We start from the raw sequence: 21,751 nt of genomic DNA on the forward strand, positions 1-21,751 counted from the left end.
TTTCTTTGTTGGTGGGCAAATTTACAAAATCAGCAGGGGACCAAATACCTTTTTCCCTCACTGCATACTGCAATTAGCTGAAGTAAAATTGTGTTGGATTCAACATCTGTGTCTTATTGAAGAGTTAACTTGCCTGTGGATAGTGCCAAGTCAGCTAGTGACCATACTGTCCAGACAGATTGGGTCTAAGGAGTTATGTTAATGGATAAAGCTGCATTTGAAAGACAACACTGGTCCCTACTGACATGTAAAGGTGTGGGCAGGAAAGAGGGATGCTTGAGATGACAAATATAAGTAGAGTAGTTGTCACGTACCTGATAGGCAGCGAAGATGAAGAGGGCAGCCTCTCTTGTGTCTGCTGCCTAAACACCCCTGAAGTTGGAACAAAGGGTGCAATGGCACAGGAGGAACGCAAGTCCCGAAGGATGTACCTTGCAGAACCTCAAAGTCAAAAAGCTGGCCAGGAAGATCCACAGGATCTGTGAACAGGAACATCAACTGAGAAGTCAGCAGGATAATCAGCAGAAGTTAAAGTAGAACTGGCTTGTGTGAACGTCCAGATAATGTCAACAGGCCTGTAGCAGCAGCTGCATCAACACATAAGGTAAGTAGGCACTCGACAATGACATATAGCACAATCAGAGGCAGAATTATAGTCAAGTCCAAGCCAAGGCCAGCAATGAGCAGGCAGTGATGGACCAAATCATGAACTGGCTCAAGGTCAGGTATAAAGCCAGGGTCAGGAACAGGTAGAACAGGAGTGCTGAGCAGAATCAGAAACAGGTTAGGAGGATCTTGGGTCAATACCAGGAATCACATGCAGAACACGGGGAGCAAGAAGCATGCTGAAGACCAGTCAGCACTGACACTAAGTTAGAGCTTCCCTTAAATAGTTCATCTGGCGCTAATGCGGCCTGGGCATGCATGCACATCCATGTACACGCTGTGATTACGTGCAAACATAGACGCCACCCACATTATCGTATTCCTACAACTACCTTAGTGACCACATCCAATGACTCTAAGGCCGCGTACACACGGGCGGACTGTTCGCCCAACCTTGTCCGCTGAACAGTGTTTGGGCGGACAGTCCGCTCGTGTGTGGGCTTTCAGCGGACAGTTTCAGCGGACAGTTTGACGGACAAAGTCTTTCGGAAATTCCGAAAAACTGTCCGCTGAAACTGTGTTTGAGCGAACAGTCCGCCCGTGTGTAGGCTACTTTCGAAATGAGCAAACTGTTCCCGCTCGGAGGAAAGTCTGCTCATTTCGAGCGCGTGTGAAGGTAGGCGGGGCCCGCGACGGAGACGTCGCGGGCTCCGCCGCATGGAATGGGCTTAAAGGGGAACCCCAACGCCGAAAAAAATCGGCGTGGGGGTTCCCCCAAAGTCCACAACAGACCCTTGTCCGAGCACGCTACCCGGCCGGCCAGGAGCTGTGCAATAAAATATTTTTTCTCTGTGTTGTGTTTTTTTTTGTACTTTATTTCACAGGTGAATGGGTAGGGGTACATTGTACCCCATACTCATTCACATAGGGTGGGGGGCCGGTATCCGGGGGCCCCCTTCTTAAAGGGGGCTCCCGGATTCCGATAAGCCCCCCGCCCGCAGACCCCGACAACCAACGGCCAGGGTTGTCGGGAAGAGGCCCTTGTCCTCATCAACATGGGGACAAGGTGCTTTGGGGTGGGGGGGCCGCGCGGCCCCCTCTTCCCCAAGGCACCCCCCCATGTTGAGGGCACGCGGCCTGGTACGGCTCAGGAGGGGGGGCGCGCTCGCTCGCCCCCCTTTCCTGGCCGGCCGGGTAGCGTGCTCGGACAAGGGTCTGTTGTGGACTTTTGGGGGGACCCTACGCCGATTTTTTTCGGCGTTGGGGTTCCCCTTTAAGTCCATTCCAGGCGGCGGAGCCCGCGACGTCTCCTTCGCGGGCCCCGCCTACCTGTACACGCGCTCGAAATGGGCGGATTTGCCTCCGCCTTACGTGGGCGAGTCCGTTCATTTCAAAAGTTGAGCGAACTGTTTGTCAAACAGTTCGCTGAAACAGTCCGCTCAAAAAGTGTCGTGTGTGGCCATGTCCGTCCATGCTAATTTTGAGCGGACTGTTTGCCGAAACTGTTTGACAAACAAAATTGGGCGAACAGTCCGCCCGTGTGTACGCGGCCTAACAAGCGTACAGCGCCTGTACATGTACCCGCGTGATGAACTGTGCACATGGGGTGGAGCTGGGCTTTAAATCAGCCCAAAAGTTATTTTCTGGTCTACAGTAAAACTAATAAATGTGACTTTGAGATGCAAGAATTACACTATTTCCTAGTTAGCTGATTTTCAGGAGGAAGGTGTGCGTAAATAAACAGCAGGAAGCTGCGTTTTTAATTAATAAAGCGACAAGCCCACCTGATACCAGCTGCTAGAATGCATTGATGTGTGATCACCAGTCCAGGACACATTAATCATTCAGAGCGTGACAAGGAGGCGCTGCCCCTGTAACGTGTTCATTGATTAATATAGAGGCCACTTCATTCATCTGTCCGCAATGCTACGAAAATGCTTGTCACTGCACACGTGTCACCATAAAATCAGATCAACCTCCGCTGGTCATAATAAAAAGTGTGATGCGTTTGGGGATTGCATTCTGCATTTCACGCTGCTTTACTGTTAATTATAAGGATATTAGGATTTACCGAGGAGCTCAAAGAAAGGATTATACAAGGCTGCTGTATGTATAAAGGTCAACAAATGCCAAGGTGAGTTCGTATTTCAGTTATTACTATAGAGCCGACAATTTACGCAGCACTTTAATTCTATATTGTACATTCACATCCATCCCTGCACCCAAGGAGCTCTGCCTTCCCACAGTACAAGTACCTCCCCCACAGTTAGCAAACACTCCCTAGGAACACATTTAACCCTTTTATTGCCCCTAATGCTAACTTCTTCCCTGCCAGTGTCATTAGTATAGTGGCATATTTTTAGCACTGATCACTGTATTAGTGTCACTAGTCCTCAAAAAGTGTCACTTAGCATCTGATTTGTCCACCACAATGTTGCAGACCCGGCTGATCGCCACCATTACTTCTTGTAAAAAATAAAAATTCCATAAATCTGACCCATAGTTTGTAGATGAAATAACTTTTGGACAAACCAATTAATAGACACTTATTTTGACTTTTTTTTTTTTTTTTACCAAAAACATGTAGCAGAATACATATTGGTCTAAATTGATGAAGACATTTTTCCATTTTTTTTATTGGATATGTTTTGTAATAGAAAGTAAGAAATATGTTTTTTTTTTCAAAGTTGTCCGTCTTTTTTTGCTTATATCGCATTTTATTTGGGTACAGTGTGACACGACCACGCAATTGTCAGTTAAAGTATTGCAAAAAATGGCCTGGTCATGAAGTCATGAAGGGAGATAAATCTTCCAGAAGGCAAGTGGTAAAGGGATGAAGTAGCAACCCTACTCCAAATCCATCTAGCAGACCAATAGCTAATACCAGCCCTTTATTTCAAGCATCATACACAGACAAGATGTTGAGGTAAAAACCAAAGGAGTAGCACAAGTTTTTATACACTTCAAAAATATGGGCTGTCACCACAATAAAACAATAAAAACAAATATTACACATTGGGGTAAACATCCCACAATGGTTAGATAATGAGGTAAAGTTGCCACAAGACTAATCACATCATGTAGGATTAGCAAACAGACAGAAACAATAGGTGACTCAATTAACAATGGGAATTCACACTTAGGAGGCACACAATGGGAGAAAGACACTTAACACCCTAATAAACAGATTACACATAACAGCAGGAGACCTCAGCATCAGGTTGTGTTGAGCTGATTATAATCATCTACTTTGAGTCTCTGAGTCTAGGAGGGGGTTGAAGCAGGTTTGGGCTATGCCCCAACAAAACACAGAGGTCCCAAATCTGTATCTGGGTCCCCCAGTTCTCAGAGTCTGTGTGTTTTGGGGAGACATCGACTGGAATCCAAAGAAAAACGACTCCAAAGGTCCCCAGTCACACACCTCCCAAAGACTAGAGCCCCCTCAAATGGCAGGGCCCATAGTCAGTAGGCAAGAGGCTGCAGTCCCCTCCAAAAGCCCCTGTCCCGTTGGGTCACAGGCAGGAATAGTTTAATCAGTAGCTAAAGTCTTGGCAATCCCTGGGGAGGGTGCCCAGTGTCCTGGAGAGCTTAGTCTATTTAATTCCCAGGGACAGAACTTTGCATGAACTTTCCAACAGAGGAAGATTACTATTCCCAGGTTTGCTACACGCCCGTAGTTCTAAAGAAAGTAAGTGTCCTTCTATTTGTATATAGCTTTGGAGTATCCCACTCAATTCCCTAACTCTGTCCAAGTTACTCAAAAATAAAAACACCAAAAAGCAAACCCTTGAAATGTTCATTGAGCCAAAGAGTGACTGTGACCCTATACCTGGATGCAGGGCAACTGTTGGGGAATGGACTCCAGACAGTCTACTAAGCGACTCCAGGGGTAGGGCTACACATACAGTATATTAACATTTGCTTATTCTTCTGCTACTCCATTGAGTAGAGAGAGATACTTAGGTCTTCTGAGTATGGGGAAGAATATGACTCTTTTCACTTGCTCCCAAGATGCAACATTGAAGCCCTAAGTGGCCAATTGCTAGGCACCAGTGCTGTTCCATGGGATCAGAAAGAGAACCAGCCCTCTTGGGAGGAGTACTGAGACAGGACGCTGTAAACTTTTCATGAAGATATGTAAAGGGGACATAGTGCCCAGTGTCTTGAAGAGCTTAGTCTATTTAATTCCCAGTGACAGGACTTTGCTTGAAATTTCCGCCAAAGGAAGATTACTATTCCCAGGTTTGCTACACACTCGTAGGTTCTAAAGAAGACAGGTGTCTTCCGATTTGTACATGGCTTTGGAGTATCCCACTCAATTCCCTAACCCTGTTCAAGTTACTCAAAAATAAAAATACCAAAAAGAAAATCCCTGAAATGTTAATTGAGCCAAAGAGTGACTGTATGCATTGGCTGCGGGGCAACTGTTGTGGAATGGACTCCAGACAGTCTACTAAGCGGCTCCAGGGGTAGTGCTACACATACAGTATATTAACCATTGCTTATTCTTCTGCTACTCCATTCAGTGGAGATACTTACCGTATTTATCGGCGTATAACACACGCCAGCGTATAACATGCACCCCAAGTTTAGGAGGGAAGAATGTGACTCTTTTCACTTGCTCCCAAGTGGCCAATTGCTAGGCACCAGTACTGTTCCATGGGATCAGAGAGACAGCCAGCCCTCTTGGGAGGAGTACTGAGGCAGGATGCTGTGATCGTTTCAGGAAGCTATGTACAGCACCCTCCCACCAGCCATGATCTGCCCGCATTGCACATTGCATAGAAAAGTGCATTGCCTGCATTGCACATTACATAGAAAATCATAGGGACTCAGTGGATTGCAATCAAAACAAAAAGGGTTTTTTTTCTTAATTTTCACTAGCATGTTAAAAGAAAAACCAGGAAAGGCAACGTATAATCAGATTAAACTTCAGCTTTAAAATAATAACTGGTGATCCTGCCATGAAAGTCCATGTTCACACACTAAATGTTGATATGGAAGAGAAATCGGTGAAGGCAAAATATAAGCAGAATAAGAAGATTAAACTTCAGCATTATTTTATTTTTATTTTATTTTTTATTTCACCTTTGAAACATATAGAGGCCCTATTGGGCCTATTTTTTTCTGACTGCTAAGATCTAGAATAAGATTTTTTTTTTTTTCCCCTGACCACTCAATAAATCCAAAAAACAACCTTTAGAAAATCAATATAAACTAACACACAATAAATAAAATGCTGGTGTGTTCTTAACGCTTCCTCTACCCATCTTCTGCAGCTCTTTCATCTCCGCACCAGGAAGATGCGCTAAACATATATTTTATTCAGGAACAGGATCTGTGTCTACATCTCACCGTCTAGCTGAACTCCACCTTAACCTCTGCTAGGAAGAACTAATAAATGTTAAAGCGGATGGCTCATCGTATTTAATAAAACATCCTCCAAAAGAAAAGCATGATATTCATACATTAATGAGACGCAGCGTTTGCGTTTGTCTGAAATGGCATTAACAAGATGATTTGTAATCGTAAACTCCAGGTCTACATGGCAAGAGCAACAGGGAGAAAATTAGATGTAATCAGATCGAAAGGGAGGAGGGGGAGCACAAGGGAGGGGGCGCGGGGTGTGGGGGGGGGTTATGAATCTGAAAACGGATGCAGACGCGCTTCGTCAGCATAAGGAGATTAATTAAAATTAATGTAATAAGGGAGGTCTGGTTATGGTACAAACAGTGGCTGATGCAAGTAGCTGAAAATGCTGTGGATTTCCATTAACAAATCCTCTGAGTATTTACGTCAGAGCCTCTTCCATTATGTTTCGACCTCAGCAGCATTTTCAATGCTTTGCATCTCATTTGTACGGGCTCGTGTAAAATGTTGATCAAATTAAAATCCGAGAGAGGGTGAAACAAGAGGATGTACGGGATTATACCGCTGTGTTTGGTGAAGTCACGTTTTTGCCATGGTGTAAAAATTGCTTAACGATGTTAGTCTTGGTGAGGAAATTGGACCTGGGGGTTTAACATAGCCATTAATGTAAAGCATTGTGTATGATTTTTTTTAATACTTGTTTTCACCTTTTTTTCATCTTTTGTTACATCTCCAGGCTGCTGATCTTCTGCAGCCTCTTCCTATCTCTATGCACTTGGCAATGACTTCAAGGCAGTTCTCAAGGTGGGTTCACTGTTTGTGACACTATGTTGAAAAGCCCACTTAATGGTCTCCATTGGAAGCAACTTGCGACAAAAGGAAAATAGTTGGGATACAAGGAAAAAGTGTTGAAGGGGAAAAAGGAAGGAAGGAAAAGAAGAGAAGGAAAGGAAGAAAGGAAGAAAGAAAGAGAGGAAAAAAAGGGAGGATAAAAGACGGAAGCAAAGATGGGGAAGAAGAGAACTCACATTAGAGATCTGGAGGAACAAATTGCAACACTAAGCAGAATTGACAACCTTAAAAGGGGTCCTCACTGAGCAGGTGGTTAGTAGGGTTGATGTGGAGGTTGGAGGGGTAAATCAGGATCATCAGGTAGGAAGATAGATTACTGTAGTCAGAGGGAGTGGTAGGGGCTCACAGAAAGGGAAGGCTAGCCCAGGGTTTGAGCAAACTTATGCCGTGTACACACGATCGAATTGTCTGGCGGAATTGGTCCGGCAAACAATCTGCCGGACTTTATAACGAACGGACTTGGCCACACACGGACGCTCCGAAAGTCCGGCAATTTCTAACGCAATGACGTACAGCACATACGACAGGACTAGAAAAAGGAAGTTCAATAGCCAGTAACCAATAGCCTCCGTCTCGTACTTGCTTCAGAGCATGGGTCATTCTTAGTTCGCCGGACTAGCACACTGACGAACGTATTGTCCGCTGAAATCCAAGTCCGGTGGACAAATTTTGAGTCAAAACTACTTTCTAAGTCCGGCGGACTTTACGATGAAAAAGTCTGCTGGAGCCCACACATGATCGAATTGTTCGCTGGACAATTCGATCGTGTGTATGCAGCATAAGAGATTTGCCAGGTTGGGTGAAGATGTGGGGATGGCAAGCTCAGAGGTGGCAGCCCTAGATGTCACTGCTACTCCTAACAGTCGGGGGAGCAGCCCATCTAATAGGGGTGATGAGGGTAGCGCAGGTAAGCCTAGACAATTGGTGGTAATAGGGGGGTCTATAATCAGAAGGACTGATAGAATAATGTGTTGCCAGGATTGTCTCAACCAAATGGTTTGCTGTCTCCCAGGTGCCAGGGTTCGGCATGTGGTGGACCGTTTAATAAATTACTGGGAGGGGCTAGGCATAACCCAACTGTCTTGGTCCATGTTGAACCAATGACAAAATACATGGAAGGCTCCTTAGGAATCAATTTAAAGAATTTGCAAGTTGAAGGGAAGGACCTCCAAGGTAATATTCTCTTCATAGGGGGCCCATGCACTCCCCCTGTCCCCTTGCGGCTTAGTTTGTAAACATGTACTGCTTTGTCAAGTCTATCATAGTTACATAGTTAGTCAGGTTGAAAAAAGACACAAGTCCATCCAGTTCAACCTTAAAAAAATAAAAATAAACCTATCGAGTCAGCAGGAGCATGAGCGGTGCAGGGGAGGCTGCCTGTAACACTCCCCTGTCGTTTAAACAAGTTAGGCTGTTCCTCGTAGATCTTCAATATCTCCCAAGGCAGCCAGAGTTCGTGGATGGAGCTACGGGTGTGGCTGCCTCCTCCACTCCTCCCAAAGATTAATTCACCTAAGCTGAGGAGGAAAGACCACAGCAGCCTGGGAGTCTTTGCATTCAGCAACGCTATCCAAACCTACCACTATACCTCCCTATACTATCCAGACCTACCAACACTACCTGACTAGTGTAGTCTGAATGTTCCCCTTATATTATACCTTACCCATACCTTCCCCTATTAGAAACGAGACCACACCATAGGTTGGAGTAAACTGGCCACAACAGCCTTTATTAAACATAACTCAAAAATTCACTCCAATAACTTGCAAATATAAAATATATATAAATATATATAAATATATAAATATAAATAACTTTATTAACATATAAACCACATTAAATAACATTGACTGCCCATTCTGGTGATCTCTGACGGTGACCCCACTTAAGCCAATACCAAATCACTGCGGTACACCTGACCAACTTCCAAAAGGCCTCCACCTGTGACCGGTCGGAGACAACTTCCGCCAGTGAACATAACCGTATTCCCTCCAACGTTCAGGAATACCCAGAGGGGCCGATCGTTTGATGAGCCCCCCACACCCTCAGATCCCTTCTGAGTACCTGTCTACCATCAGAAACCACCAGAAAACACACCGCCACAGCCCGAAAGGGTGACCCCCTCAACCTTGAGGGCCACCCCACACCCGAAGAGCTTTTTGTATCCCCTCCTGCAAGCCCAAGGACCAAAGGTCAATACCCACATCCGATAGGTGAACGCCATCCTTTCGAAGATAAAGCCCAACATTCACCTCCAACTCCCGATGTCGAACTACAATGCCCCCGTTCTGCACCACAAACCTCCCAACCACCTTATTCACCCTTATCCTCGTTTTTTCAATGCTGGCCAAAGACCTAGCCCACCGCCACACCGTTCTGGCCACAATGTCCGACCATACCAAAATGGTGCCCGGGAAAAGGATCCGCTAAAATATCCTTCACCTTTCGAATGCCCAGGTCGTTGCCCCCCGCATGAACAACCAGCACATCCTGGGGCCTGTCTCTCAAAGCGAAGCGCTCCACCTCCCTCATAACACGCTCCCACCGCATACCCGGGAACCCCAACCACATTACCCTAGCCACCCGCCTGGGGATACCCAATTGCCTGCCTGCTGGTAGAGAATCACCTCTCCTGGCCCCCCAGCACACGTACGAATGCCCCAGGATCCAAACGAGGCCTTGAGAACCTCCATCTGGAATAAAAACAAAAGAAATAACACAACAACCAACGTAATGCTACAATCACAGTATTCCCCCCAGAAATCCCAACAACAAACAACGCCCCCAGCCGCACCCCGAATCACCCCAGGATCAACTGAGGCCAGACATAGGACCGGAACCTCCTAGACTCCCACCTACCAATCCGGCGAACCACCGCCTCCTCCAGCCCACATCGTGCAGCTTCCGTAGCCGCCCCGATCCGGAAAGAATGTGACGCGTATTCCCGTTCATCCAAACCCACCGCCCGCAGGCATCGCCGAAAAACCGACACAAACTGAAACCTGGATAGAAAAGAGCCCTCTGCATGCACCAGAAAGGGGCCCGACCCCGCAGGCCGCACCGCCCGGAAAGCCCGTACCGCCGCCACCGGGCACACAGCCGAGCCCAGAAGGGCGAGCTGCGTAATCGCCACTCCCTTGCCCCGTTGGTCCGTCTTGGACCTACGCAACCGTATACACACCCGATCAACCACCTGCACATCCTGATCCAACAAACCCCCAGCCACCCGTTTCGAGCGACACACCAACTCCCCTACCCTAAACGCCCCATAGAATGCCAACGAAAAAGCCGCCGTAAACAGAACGGTCTCGTAAGCAGACGAGCAAACGTCCACCAGCCGAGAACAAATAGCCACCAAATTGTCAAACGACACCGGCCGGCGCGCATCCCGACCCTTCCGATCTTTCTTGTACCCCTTCAACGTTTGCCGCACCCAAAAATCCTTCGTCCCGTCCGGCTCGCCCCACATCTTAAACAGAAAGGCCAACCCCGCCAGCTTCCGCTCAATAGACGCAGGCGACAGTCCCATCTCTATGTTCCGGGCCACCCAGTACAAGACCACCCAGCGCTGGTCGGAGCCCCGACCAGCTACTCCAACCTCCCGCAGTAACGCCCACCATTCCGCCCACGCCCTAGAATAAGCGGACCATGTAGCCTCACTCAGTGACCTCTTTAACCAACCTGCGGCGATTCCAAGGGCAGCTCCCACATCCACCCGGGGCAGGGCGCCCCCGACTCCTCCGCTCCCGGTGCCAGCTGCCAGAACTTGTCCCACTGAAAACGAGAGAGCGAGTCAGCCAAGGAATTCTCCACCCCAGGTATGTGCACTGGATAAACGTAAACATTGAGCCGCAAACATCGAAAAACCAGCTGCCGTAGCAGCCGGATGACCAGGGGCGAGGAAGCAGTCATCCGATTAATGACCTGCACCACCCCCATGTTATCGCAATTGATGCGCAACTTCAAATTACGAAACTCCTCCCCCCACAGCTCCAAAGCCAACACCACCGGGAACAACTCTAGCAGTACCAAATTGCCCAACAACCCCGCCACCTCCCAGGAGCGCGGCCAAGGTTCAGCACTCCACCGGCCCCGAAAAAATGCCCCATAACCCGTAGACCCAGCCGCGTCAGTGACCAACTCCACATCGAAGTTGCTCACTGGCCCCGACATCCACATGGCCCGCCCGTTATACGACTCCAAAAATTCATGCCACGCCCGCAGGTCCTCCCTGTGTTCCTTCCATAAACGCACAAAATGGTTAGGTCCGGTCACCCCGGCGGTGGCCCCCGACAGCCGTCGGCAGAACACACGGCCCATAGGGATGATCCGGCAAGCGAAATTCAGCTTGCCCAACAGTGACTGCAGAGGCCCTAAGCTGAACCTTCTGCCGGCCCTGCATCCCCGCCAACTCCACCTGCAGATCCCGTAATTTATTCTCTGGCAATCGACACTCCATTGCCAGCGAATCAATCACTATCCCCAAAAAACTCAATTCCGTAACCGGGCTTTCCGTCTTGTCCCCCGCCAACGGCACCCCGAACCTGCCCGCAATGTGCTGCAACGTGGACAGAAGAATCGCACACACATTGGAGGCAGGCGGGCCCACGCACAGAAAGTCGTCCAAATAGTGGATGACCGACTCCAGGCCCGAAACATCCCTCACCACCCATTCCAAAAATGAGCTAAAGGCTTCAAAATAGGCGCAGGAAATGGAACAACCCATGGGCAGGCACAAATCCACATAGAACTTGCCCCGCCAATGGCACCCCAACAGCCGGAAGCTGTCTTGGTGGACCGGTAGAAGCCGAAACGCCGATTCCACATCCGCCTTGGCCATCAGAGCCCCGCGACCATACCGCCTGACCCACCTAACCACCGCATCAAAAGACGTGTAGGAAACCGTACACGCTTCCGGGTCAATGAAATCGTTGACCGACCCCCCTTTCGGAAAAGACAGATGATGAATCAAGCAAAACTTCCCCGGTTCCTTCTTAGGAACTACACCCAACGGGGAAACCACCAGGTCCCCCCACGGCCGTACTTCGAAAGGCCCACCCATCCGGCCCAGCGCCACCTCCTTACCCAATTTGTCATCAACCACCCCCGGATGATCCAAAGCAGAGCGCAAGTTCCTGGCTAACGGCGGCACCCCCGCTAAAGAACAGGGAATCCTAAAACCGTCCCGAAAACCCGAAATCAACCCTCGCGCCGCCCCACCATCCGGATACCTATTTAGGAAAGGAAGCATCCTTCCCAGGTTCACCGGCGTCATCCCTTTTGTGACCGTCATCGCCGGCGCGCTTACCCTTTTTGAAACAGCGGGACAGGGGGTGGTTGCCGCCGGAGCACTCATGTTTGAATCTGCACGCGCCCCCGAATTTACAAGCCCCTTCATTAAAGGGCCAGCACACCCCCCACTTCTTTCCGGCCGGCAGCCCCGAGGACGACGCACTCCCGGCCCCCCCCTGAAGAAACGGAGTGGGCGTCCGCGCCGCAGACATAAGCCTCATCCAAAGGCTTATGTCCTTGTGATCCCAGCGCAGTTCCGCCCGCACCGCCTTACGCTGACGAAACTGCTCATCATAGCGCAGCCACGCCAACCCCCCATACACCCGATAAGCCTCACCAATCGCGTCCAGGTAACAAAACAACGCCGAGCAATGCTCGGGGTTCTTCTCCCCTATCACGCTAGCCAAGATAGCGAACGCCTGAAGCCAATTCGCAAATGTGCGCGGGATCAGCCGATACCTACGCTTCTCCTCGTCGTCCTTCTTGGAACTGTCCGGCTTGACCCTATCCAAGTTAAACTTCTCGAGGGGGAGCAAAGAGAAAATCTCCACATACTCACCCTTGCCGATCTTGTCCCGCACCTCCTGCTTCAAATGTGCCCCCAACGGGCCCTCGAAGCAAACATAAACTTCGCACCGGGCAGCATCCGCGAGCCTAACTATATCGGACCGCGCCCCCGGGTCCGCGGCTACCGGGGGGACCCCCGAGCCCCCAGCCCCCGCGTCCACACTCCCCGACGCCACCGCAGTCGGGGCGTCCGTCACAGGCGCAGCCCCGGACCCCCCGGCCCCCACCCCATGACTCAGCCAGGGGCCCACCTGTGGCGACCCCGAGCCCCCAGCAAACGTACCTACCAGGGCCTGCAACCCCTCCAACAGCTCCTGCAGCGGACCCGAGGGCCCCCCCGAGGCTACTGGCCCCGCCCCCCCCGACGGACCAGCCAAAACCCCCCCAGGTCATCCCGGGACCCCGTGGGCCCAGAACCCCCCTGTGTCACCCCCATCAGACCACGCAAGGCGTCCGTCAGCAACGCAGAATCACGCAACTTACCTGGCCCCACCGGGGCCCCGCCGACCTGCACCGGTCCAGGCGCAGCAAAGGACACCTCCTCCTCCTGGGACAGCTCGCTCTCTGATCCGACCTCCCCAGCGCGCACCGGGGACGCCGCCACCCCCCTGTGCTCTGAGCGGTCCTTCCGGTCCATGCGATCCGGAACAGCAGGCAAGGTCCGCATCCCCCCACCGCGCCCAGCATGCCGGCGTCTGAAACCGGCCCTGCCAGTCACCTTGGCGGCCCTCTGCGACCCGCCCGCCCCCCCCTCAAATATGCAGCCCCCCCGAGGCACCCCCCGCCCCCCCACCGCGCGGATCCCAGCCCCTGAGCCCACAGGCCGCTGATCGACCGCAACGTGCACCCCCCCTGAACACCAGACCCCGAGCCACTCGCACCCCCCCCTCCTCCACCGGGCCCCGTCCAGGCCCGGAGCCAGTGCCATGCTGCCGCGAAGCCCCGCCCCCCTCCGGTCGGCGGCGCAACGACCGCCCGGACCGGGGAGAGCCGAGTACCGGCCGTTTCGCCGGGGGGACCGACCGGTCCTCCCCCGGGCTCCGGGAGTCACGAGGTGGCCCAGGTGTAGGCCCAGGAGAAAAACGCGCTGGAGGTCGAGACCTCCGCGCGCGCAGCTGCACCTCACCTGTCCCGCCGTCGACCTCCCCGCCGTCCGCCAGGTCACCCACGCGGTCCCGCAGCCAATCCGCGCCGTGCACCTCCGCCGCCCGTCGCAGCCGCGCGAAGAGTCCCTCCAGGTCAGCCATTGCAGAGGAGCAGCGAAAAAACTGCCTCCTCTGTGTCACGCTGGGATCCGAATGATCCTCTTAAGCCACACCCCTCCCTTTTATATGACCCCTCCCCTACACTAAACTTTCTTCCTGCAAACCTTTCCTTTCAGCTCCACCCACAAAGCTTAACCCTATATGTCCCTCATCCACACTGTCATGTCCAGCACTCCTTATCATTGCATTCCTAATCCGTGCTTCTCTTTCCTATACTATGCAAACCTACCACTATACCTCCCTATACTATCCAGTCCTAGCAACAATACCTCCCTATACTATCCAAACCTACCACTATACCTCCCTATACTAGCAGAGGCGTATTTAGTGAAAATGGTGCCTAATGGCAAGCACTGAACCTGTGCCCCTGTCAAAACATTTATAAACCCATCGTTCACATAATCTTAACAAAAAACAGCTAACAAAACTACAAGTCAAGCTCTTTAATATTTCAATTAGCAAATTATGGATTTGCACTGATGAGCTGCACTGATGGGCACTGATAGGCAGCACTGATGAGCTGCACTGATAGGCAGCACTGATGAGCTGCACTGATACGCAGCACTGGTGAGCTCCACTGATAGGCAGCGCTGATGAACTGCACTTATAGGCAGCACTGATGGGCACTAATTTGCGGCATTCACAGGCACTGATAAGGCAGCACTGATGAGGAAACACTAACACTGATAAGCGGCACTGATGAGCTGCACTGATGGACACTAATAGGTGACGCTGGCACTGACAGGTGGCGTTGATGAGCTGCACTGATAGGTGGCACTGATAGGTGACACTGGCACTGACAGGTGTTACTGATAGGTGACGCTGCACTCATAGGTGGCACTGATAGATGGCACTGATGAGATGCACTGATAGATGGCACTGATAGGTGGCACTGATGAGCTGCACTGATAGGTGGCACTGATGAGCTGCACTAATGAGCACTGGTAGGGATAGGACTAGGAGGCACTGACAGCCCTCCCTCCCAAGCAGTTAACCCACTTCAGCCAGAGCCAGTACATTGAGCTGCACTTATCTGGCCGACTTCCTCAGCCCCATGCAGAGGCAGAGCTTACTTGTTTTTGTACTTGCGCTTCCTCCTCCTTGCTTGCAGCAGTGCCAGCGCCGCCTACACTCATTTCCCACCGGCCTCTCGGGCCAGCCTATGGATAACATCATGTCTCCCAGGACGTCAAGGTGAGGAGCGTGCTCAGCCTAAGCGCACCAGTACAGAGGCTATGCAGCGCAGCTTTCTCTGCAAGGCAATGTATGTAGCAGTCGCCATCACGGGCCAGGTCACTGTCTTGGGCCTATAATTGAGATGTCTGGCGAGACTGCAAGGCAATGTAGCGGCCGGCTGGTAATTGTGTGCAGAATCTCTATATTGGGCCAATATTATGGTAGGGGCCTGGAGCTGTAGCTCCAGTAGTCCATGCGTTAATTTGGCCCTGGGAAGAGGAGACCCTGGTAAGTCACTGCCTTGCTGCCCAGCTACTCAGGAGCGGCCATGGCACTTGCCATATATGCCATACCCTGGATACGCCACTGTATACTACCCGGACCCACCACTATACCACCCTATACTATCCAGACCTACCACTATACCACACTATACTACACAGACCCACCACTATACCTCCCTATACTACCCAGACCTACCACTGTACCTCCCTATACTATCCAGACCTACCACTGTACCTCCCTATACTACCCAGACCTACCACTGTACCTCCCTATACTATCCAGACCTACCACTGTACCTCCCTATACTATCCAGACCTACCACTGTACCTCCCTATACTACCCAGACCTACCACTGTACCTCCCTATACTACCCAGACCTACCACTGTATCGACCTATACTATCCAAACCTTCCACTGTACCGTCCTATACTATATAAACCTACCTCTGTACCGCCCTATACTATCCAATCCTACCCCTGTACTGCCCTATACTATCCAAACCTACCACTGTACCTCCCTATACTACCCAGACCTACCACTGTACCTCCCTATACTATCCAGACCTACCCCTGTACCTCCCTATACTACCCAGACCTACCACTGTACCTCCCTATACTACCCAGACCTACCACTGTACCTCCCTATACTACCCAGACCTACCACTGTATCGACCTATACTATCCAAATCTTCCACTGTACCGCCCTATACTATATAAACCTACCTCTGTACCGCCCTATACTAGCCAATCCTACCCCTGTACTGCCCTATACTATCCAAACCTACCCCTGTACTGCCCTATACTATCCAAACCAACCACTGTACTTCCCTATACTATCCAAACCTACCTCTGTACTGTATCATACTATCTAAACCTACCCCTGTATTGCCCTATACTATCCAAACCTACCACTGTACTGCCCTATACTATCCAAACTTTCCACTATACTGCCCCATACTACCCTAACCTTCCACTGTACCGCCCCATACTACCCTAACCTGCCACTATAACACCCTATCTAAACTGTACTCTGTTAGAGGACAGGACAGTGTGTATAGGGGTGAATTTAATTTGGGATAATTCCCTGGTTTTCTGTATTTGCTTTTTCTAATCAGACTAAAAAGCCACGCCAAAAATGTAGCATTATTTAGCCACACCAACTCCTTGCCACCGTATGCATTGCGCACCGCAGGTCACCTTCTCCCTGGTAGGGGTCCTAGTGCATTACTTTGCCCAGGGGCCCATTATTTTATTAAGGCCCTGGTGGAGGATTTTATGGGAATGTTGGAGGAGTATTTAAACTAGGATTGAGAGGGGAGGGAGAATTAGATTATACTAGAGCAGTCCCTAATGGTGGGTGGAATGCGGAAAGATGGGGAGGGCTATGGCAGATGATAAGAAGCTTCCCATGTTACAAATAACCATAAGAAATGAGGACCTAGTTGATGGAGACTGTGACGAGGCTGAAGCATTATGGGTGGAACTGCACATGGGTGTGCGTACTACAAAAGTTATCATTGGAGTTGATTATAGACCTTCCAGTGTTAGTGAGGAGGTGGAGACTCATTTTCGTGCACAGATAGAAAGGGCCGCAAGGGCTGGGAGGGTTATAACAATGGGGGATTTTAACTACACAGAAATTGACTAAAGTAATGGCACAGCAGGAACAGTTAAAGGGCAAAAATGTATACTCCTATTAAAAGACAATCTTGTATGTGAACACACTGCAAACTATATTTCCATGGGCAATACATTTAAAAGGCTAAAAATAAAACCTATTTGGCTCACAGCCAAAGTTAAAAAATCTATGAATAATAAGAAAAGAGCTTTTAAAAAATATAAAAATGAAGGAACACTATCATTGTTTAAATGTTGCAAATAATATAACAGAATATGTAAAAAGGAAATCAAGGCTGCAAAAAGTTTAAATGAACAACAGATTGCAAAAGATTGTAGGACAAAACCCCCAAAATTCTTCAAATATAGTTATAGTAAAAAAGGTCAGGTCTGAGCATGTAGGCCGTTTACAAAATAATTTAGAGTGGGTGACTGGGGACAAAGAGAAGGCAAATTTATTAAATCACTTCTTCAGCTCTGTGTATACAAAGGAGCATGGGAGAGTTCATGGCCATAAGTATAATATTGACACAGCTCCAAATGATCCACAATGACTCAAAATATACAGTATATGGTCCAGAAATATTTAGCCAGAATAATGCCCCATACACACGGACGGACATTCCGACCACAAAATCCATCAGATTTTTTCAGACGGATTTTGGCTGAAACTGGTCCACACACGATCGGATTTGCTGACAACATAATCCAATCTGACTTTTTCCGTCAGAATTTCCGACCGTGTGTATGGTGCATAAGAGTGGATAAAGTTCACGGACCAGATGGCATACACCCACGAATGTTAAAAGAATTGAGCTCTGTCATTTCAAAGTCATTGTTTCTCATTTTTAGGGACTCTTTAATGACTGGAATAGTACCACTGGATTGGTGTAAGGCCAACATAGCTCCTATATTTAAAAAGGGAGCAAAGTCTTTACAAAGTAACTATAGACCTGTTAGTTTAACCACTTCAATACCAGGCACTTAAACACCTTCCTGCCCAGACCAATTTTGAGCTTTCAGCGCTGTCGCTCTTTGAATGACAATTGCGCAGTCATGCGACATTGTACCCAAATGAAATTTTTATCATTTTTTTCCCACAAATAGAGCTTTCTTTTGGTGGTATTTGATCACCTCTAAGTTTTTTATTTTATCTGACAGACGCGAGTGAGGAAAAGCCGATCACTGGCTCTTCCTATTTACACTGTGATCAGCCGTGATTGGACATGGCTGATCACGTGGTAAAGAGTCTCAGTCGGAAACTCTTTACCGAGATCGTAGTTGTGGGGTGTCAGACTGACACCCCACAACAACGATCGCCGCAATGCACGCCGCAGCTCAAAATCCTGATCACGTCATTTAACGTCCGGTCAGGATTTTGAAACCACTTTGCCGCCGTGTTTCTGTTATAGGGCGGGGCGGCAAGTGGTTAACATCTATAGTTGGGAAGATACTGGAGAGTTTAATAATAAAGACCAAAAAATTTTTTTTAAGTAACAGACAGTATGGATTCATGAAAGACAGAGGTTTTCAGACAAATCTGATTTCTTTTTATGAGGCAGTAAATAAAACATTAGACAAAGTTGTAGTGGTGGACGTGGTATACTTGGATGTTGCAAAAGAGTTTGACACAGTTTCCCAAAAACAGCTCATGTGTAAGGTAAAGTCTACAGGCTTGGAAAGATCAGTTTGTAAATGGATAGAAAACTGGCTCAAATACAGAATACAGACAGTAGTAGTTAATGATTCTTACTCTGAATGGTTAAGGTTATCAGTGGTGTACCCCAAGTTTCAGTGTTGGGACCCCTACTTTTTAATATATTTATAAATGATATTATAGGGTCTGGGATTAAAAGTACCATTTCAGTCTTTGCAGATGACAGCAAGCTATGTAATGAAATAACGCCCTTACAGGATGTTTCCAACTTACAGGCCGACCTCAATGCATTATTTAATTGGGCAACTATGTGGCAAATTAGATTTAATTTTAATTGTAACGTTATGTGCTTGGGAGCTAAGAATATTCATGCATTATACATACTAGGGAGAGTACAACTGGGGGAATCAATGGTGGAGAAGGATCTGGGTGTTCTGGTAGATCATAAGCTCAATAATAAGGATGGGCACAGGTGTGTTCGCACATGCCCGAGCCCACCAGGGAGCTTACACTGCGCAGCGCTAATAACAGGAAGTGAGACATTTTCCTGCACAGATCGGGGGAAATGTCTCACTGCTTGTGATTAGCGTTGTGCAGTGTAATTAGTGACATCGGCACCAGGGGCTTCATAGTTGGTAATCCAGGACTGATTTATTTTTATAAAAGTCAAACGGTACCCGGAGTGTGATGATCAGTAACGAAACCTCCTTCAGCACTGAATGCCTTTCTGAAAGCACGCTGGATGCAGGACAGCCCAACAACTCCATAGCATAATGGGCAAGTTCATCCTCAACCTCAGAACCAACATCTGAAACCAGTAATGGCTGGGCACCATCCAGGAGACATTGGCTGACTCCTCAATGGCTGATGTTGGGACTATGGCAGGAACAGATGTGGACAAGGAGGCAGGTTTATTCACTCTGGCAACTGCAGGGGACTGCACACTTGTCTCTGCTTGTGTGACAGAGGATGAAGAGGATGAGGAAGGTTTAGTAAGCCAGTCCATCACCTCCTCTGCATACTGTGGCTGGATAGCATGGGCAAGCTCACTAAACAGAGGAAATTATGCCCTGCCTGAGGACTGACCACCACGTTCATCTTTGCCTGTGGAAACGTTTGTTGCTGGCCCCCTTACAGTGCCAAGGGAAAGTCTGTCTCTCCTTGTTGTCCTCCCAGAAATTATTGGGAGGGAGGGTGCGGTGCTTACAAGCAAATGTAAAGAAGATGTTGAAATCTGTACATAGATGCACTTTAATCAATGTAAAGAGGTGTTTGGCGCACTTTAATTTGAGTGCTCACACTACACAGGCACACTCTACGGATACACTATAATATGCTGCAATATAACGCACCAAACGTACAGTGACGCACAGAACTATATGGTGTTAAAATGGCACTAACGCACAGAAAACGATATGGCGTTAAACTGGAAGTAATGTGCACAGAACTATATGGCGTTAAACTGGCAGTAATGCACACAGAACTATATGGTGTTAAACTAGCAGTAACGCACACAAAACTGTATGGAGTTAAACTGGCTGTAAAGCACACATATGGTGTTAAACTGGCAGTAACACACACAGAACTATATGGCGTTAAACTGGCAGTAACGTGCACAGAAGTAAATGGCATTAAACTGGCAGTAATGCACACAGAACGACATGGCGTTAAACTGGCAGTAACGCACACAAAACGATATGGCGTTAAACTGGCAGTGACGCACACAAAACGATATGGCATTAAACTGGCAGTAACTCACACAGAAGTAAATGCTGTTAAACTGGCAGTAACACACACAGAACTATATGTCATTAAACTGAGAGTAACGCACATAGAACTATATGGCGTTAAACTGTCAGTAACGCACACAAAACTATATGGCGTTAAACTGGCAGTAATGCACACAGAACTATATGGCGTTAAACTGGCAGTAACGCACACAAAACGATATGGTGTTAAACTGTCAGTAACGCAAACAGAAATGAATGGCGTTAAACGGGCAGTAACGCAATCAAATAGACGTTGTTCAACCGTCACTACACTGATGCTATCTGAACTGTCCCTACTCTAGCTATACACTAATGTAAATATTACTGACACAGTCTCACTACACTACCCTGAACCTATATGAGCTGTCCCACTCCCTACTCTACACTAATTTATGTATGAATGACATGGTCTCACTAAACTACAGTGAAACTATCTGAGCTGTCCCTACTCTAGCTGCACACTATGCAAAGCTGATTGATGGTCCTCCTCAATACACTCACACTATCCCTAGACTGACACTAAACTAATATTCTACACTGACAATTGAAGAAAAATAGCACAGTATAGCACACTAACTAACTAATAGCACTGAACAGCTGTCATGGACGTGGCAGTACTGATCAGGGGCACTCCTGAATTGTGTGACAATGTTTGCCCACCAGTATGCGCCGGCGCTCTCCCCAGGTGCACGGGTGTGCGTGGCAGATACGCGTGCGTGTTAGTGCTGTTTGGCGCGGAGGAACTTTTAGAAGTATCTCAGCTACACTTGTGCGGCGCTGTTTTGTCTGCAGCTCTGTACCAGCGTTACCTGTATCCATTTGCCAATTGTTATACTGACCCGGCTTAGTGTGACTTCTTTATCATCTTCAATCCGACCCGGCCTGCCTGACTTTGCCTAAATCTCTGTTTTGACTAGGGCCGAAACAATGAATCGATTAATCAACAACTAATTGATTATGAAATTAATGAATTACCATTTTCATAATCGATTAATCGGCCACTAACATAATGGGGTTAAAAAAAACTAAAATTAGCCCTTATAGTACAAAAAGAGCAAATTGCTACTGTAAATATTACTTTCCCTGTCCCATAGTAAAAAGTGAAATCCTTACAGTAGCGATTATTTTCTCTTTTTGTACTAATTTTAGTTTTTTTAACCCCATTATGTTACTAAACATCTCAGGCCTGGGTCACACCTTTGTGTTTTCCTTATTATGGTTTCCTATGAGACACGTTCACATCCATGATTTTTTTCAGCTGCTGCGTATTTGGAAAAGACAAGGACTTTTTTTTTA

This window comes from Lithobates pipiens, unplaced genomic scaffold, assembly GCF_037356315.1.
Source record: "Lithobates pipiens isolate NorthernLeopardFrog02 unplaced genomic scaffold, aLitPip1_a1.2 Scaffold_19, whole genome shotgun sequence".
Lineage (NCBI taxonomy): Eukaryota > Metazoa > Chordata > Amphibia > Anura > Ranidae > Lithobates > Lithobates pipiens.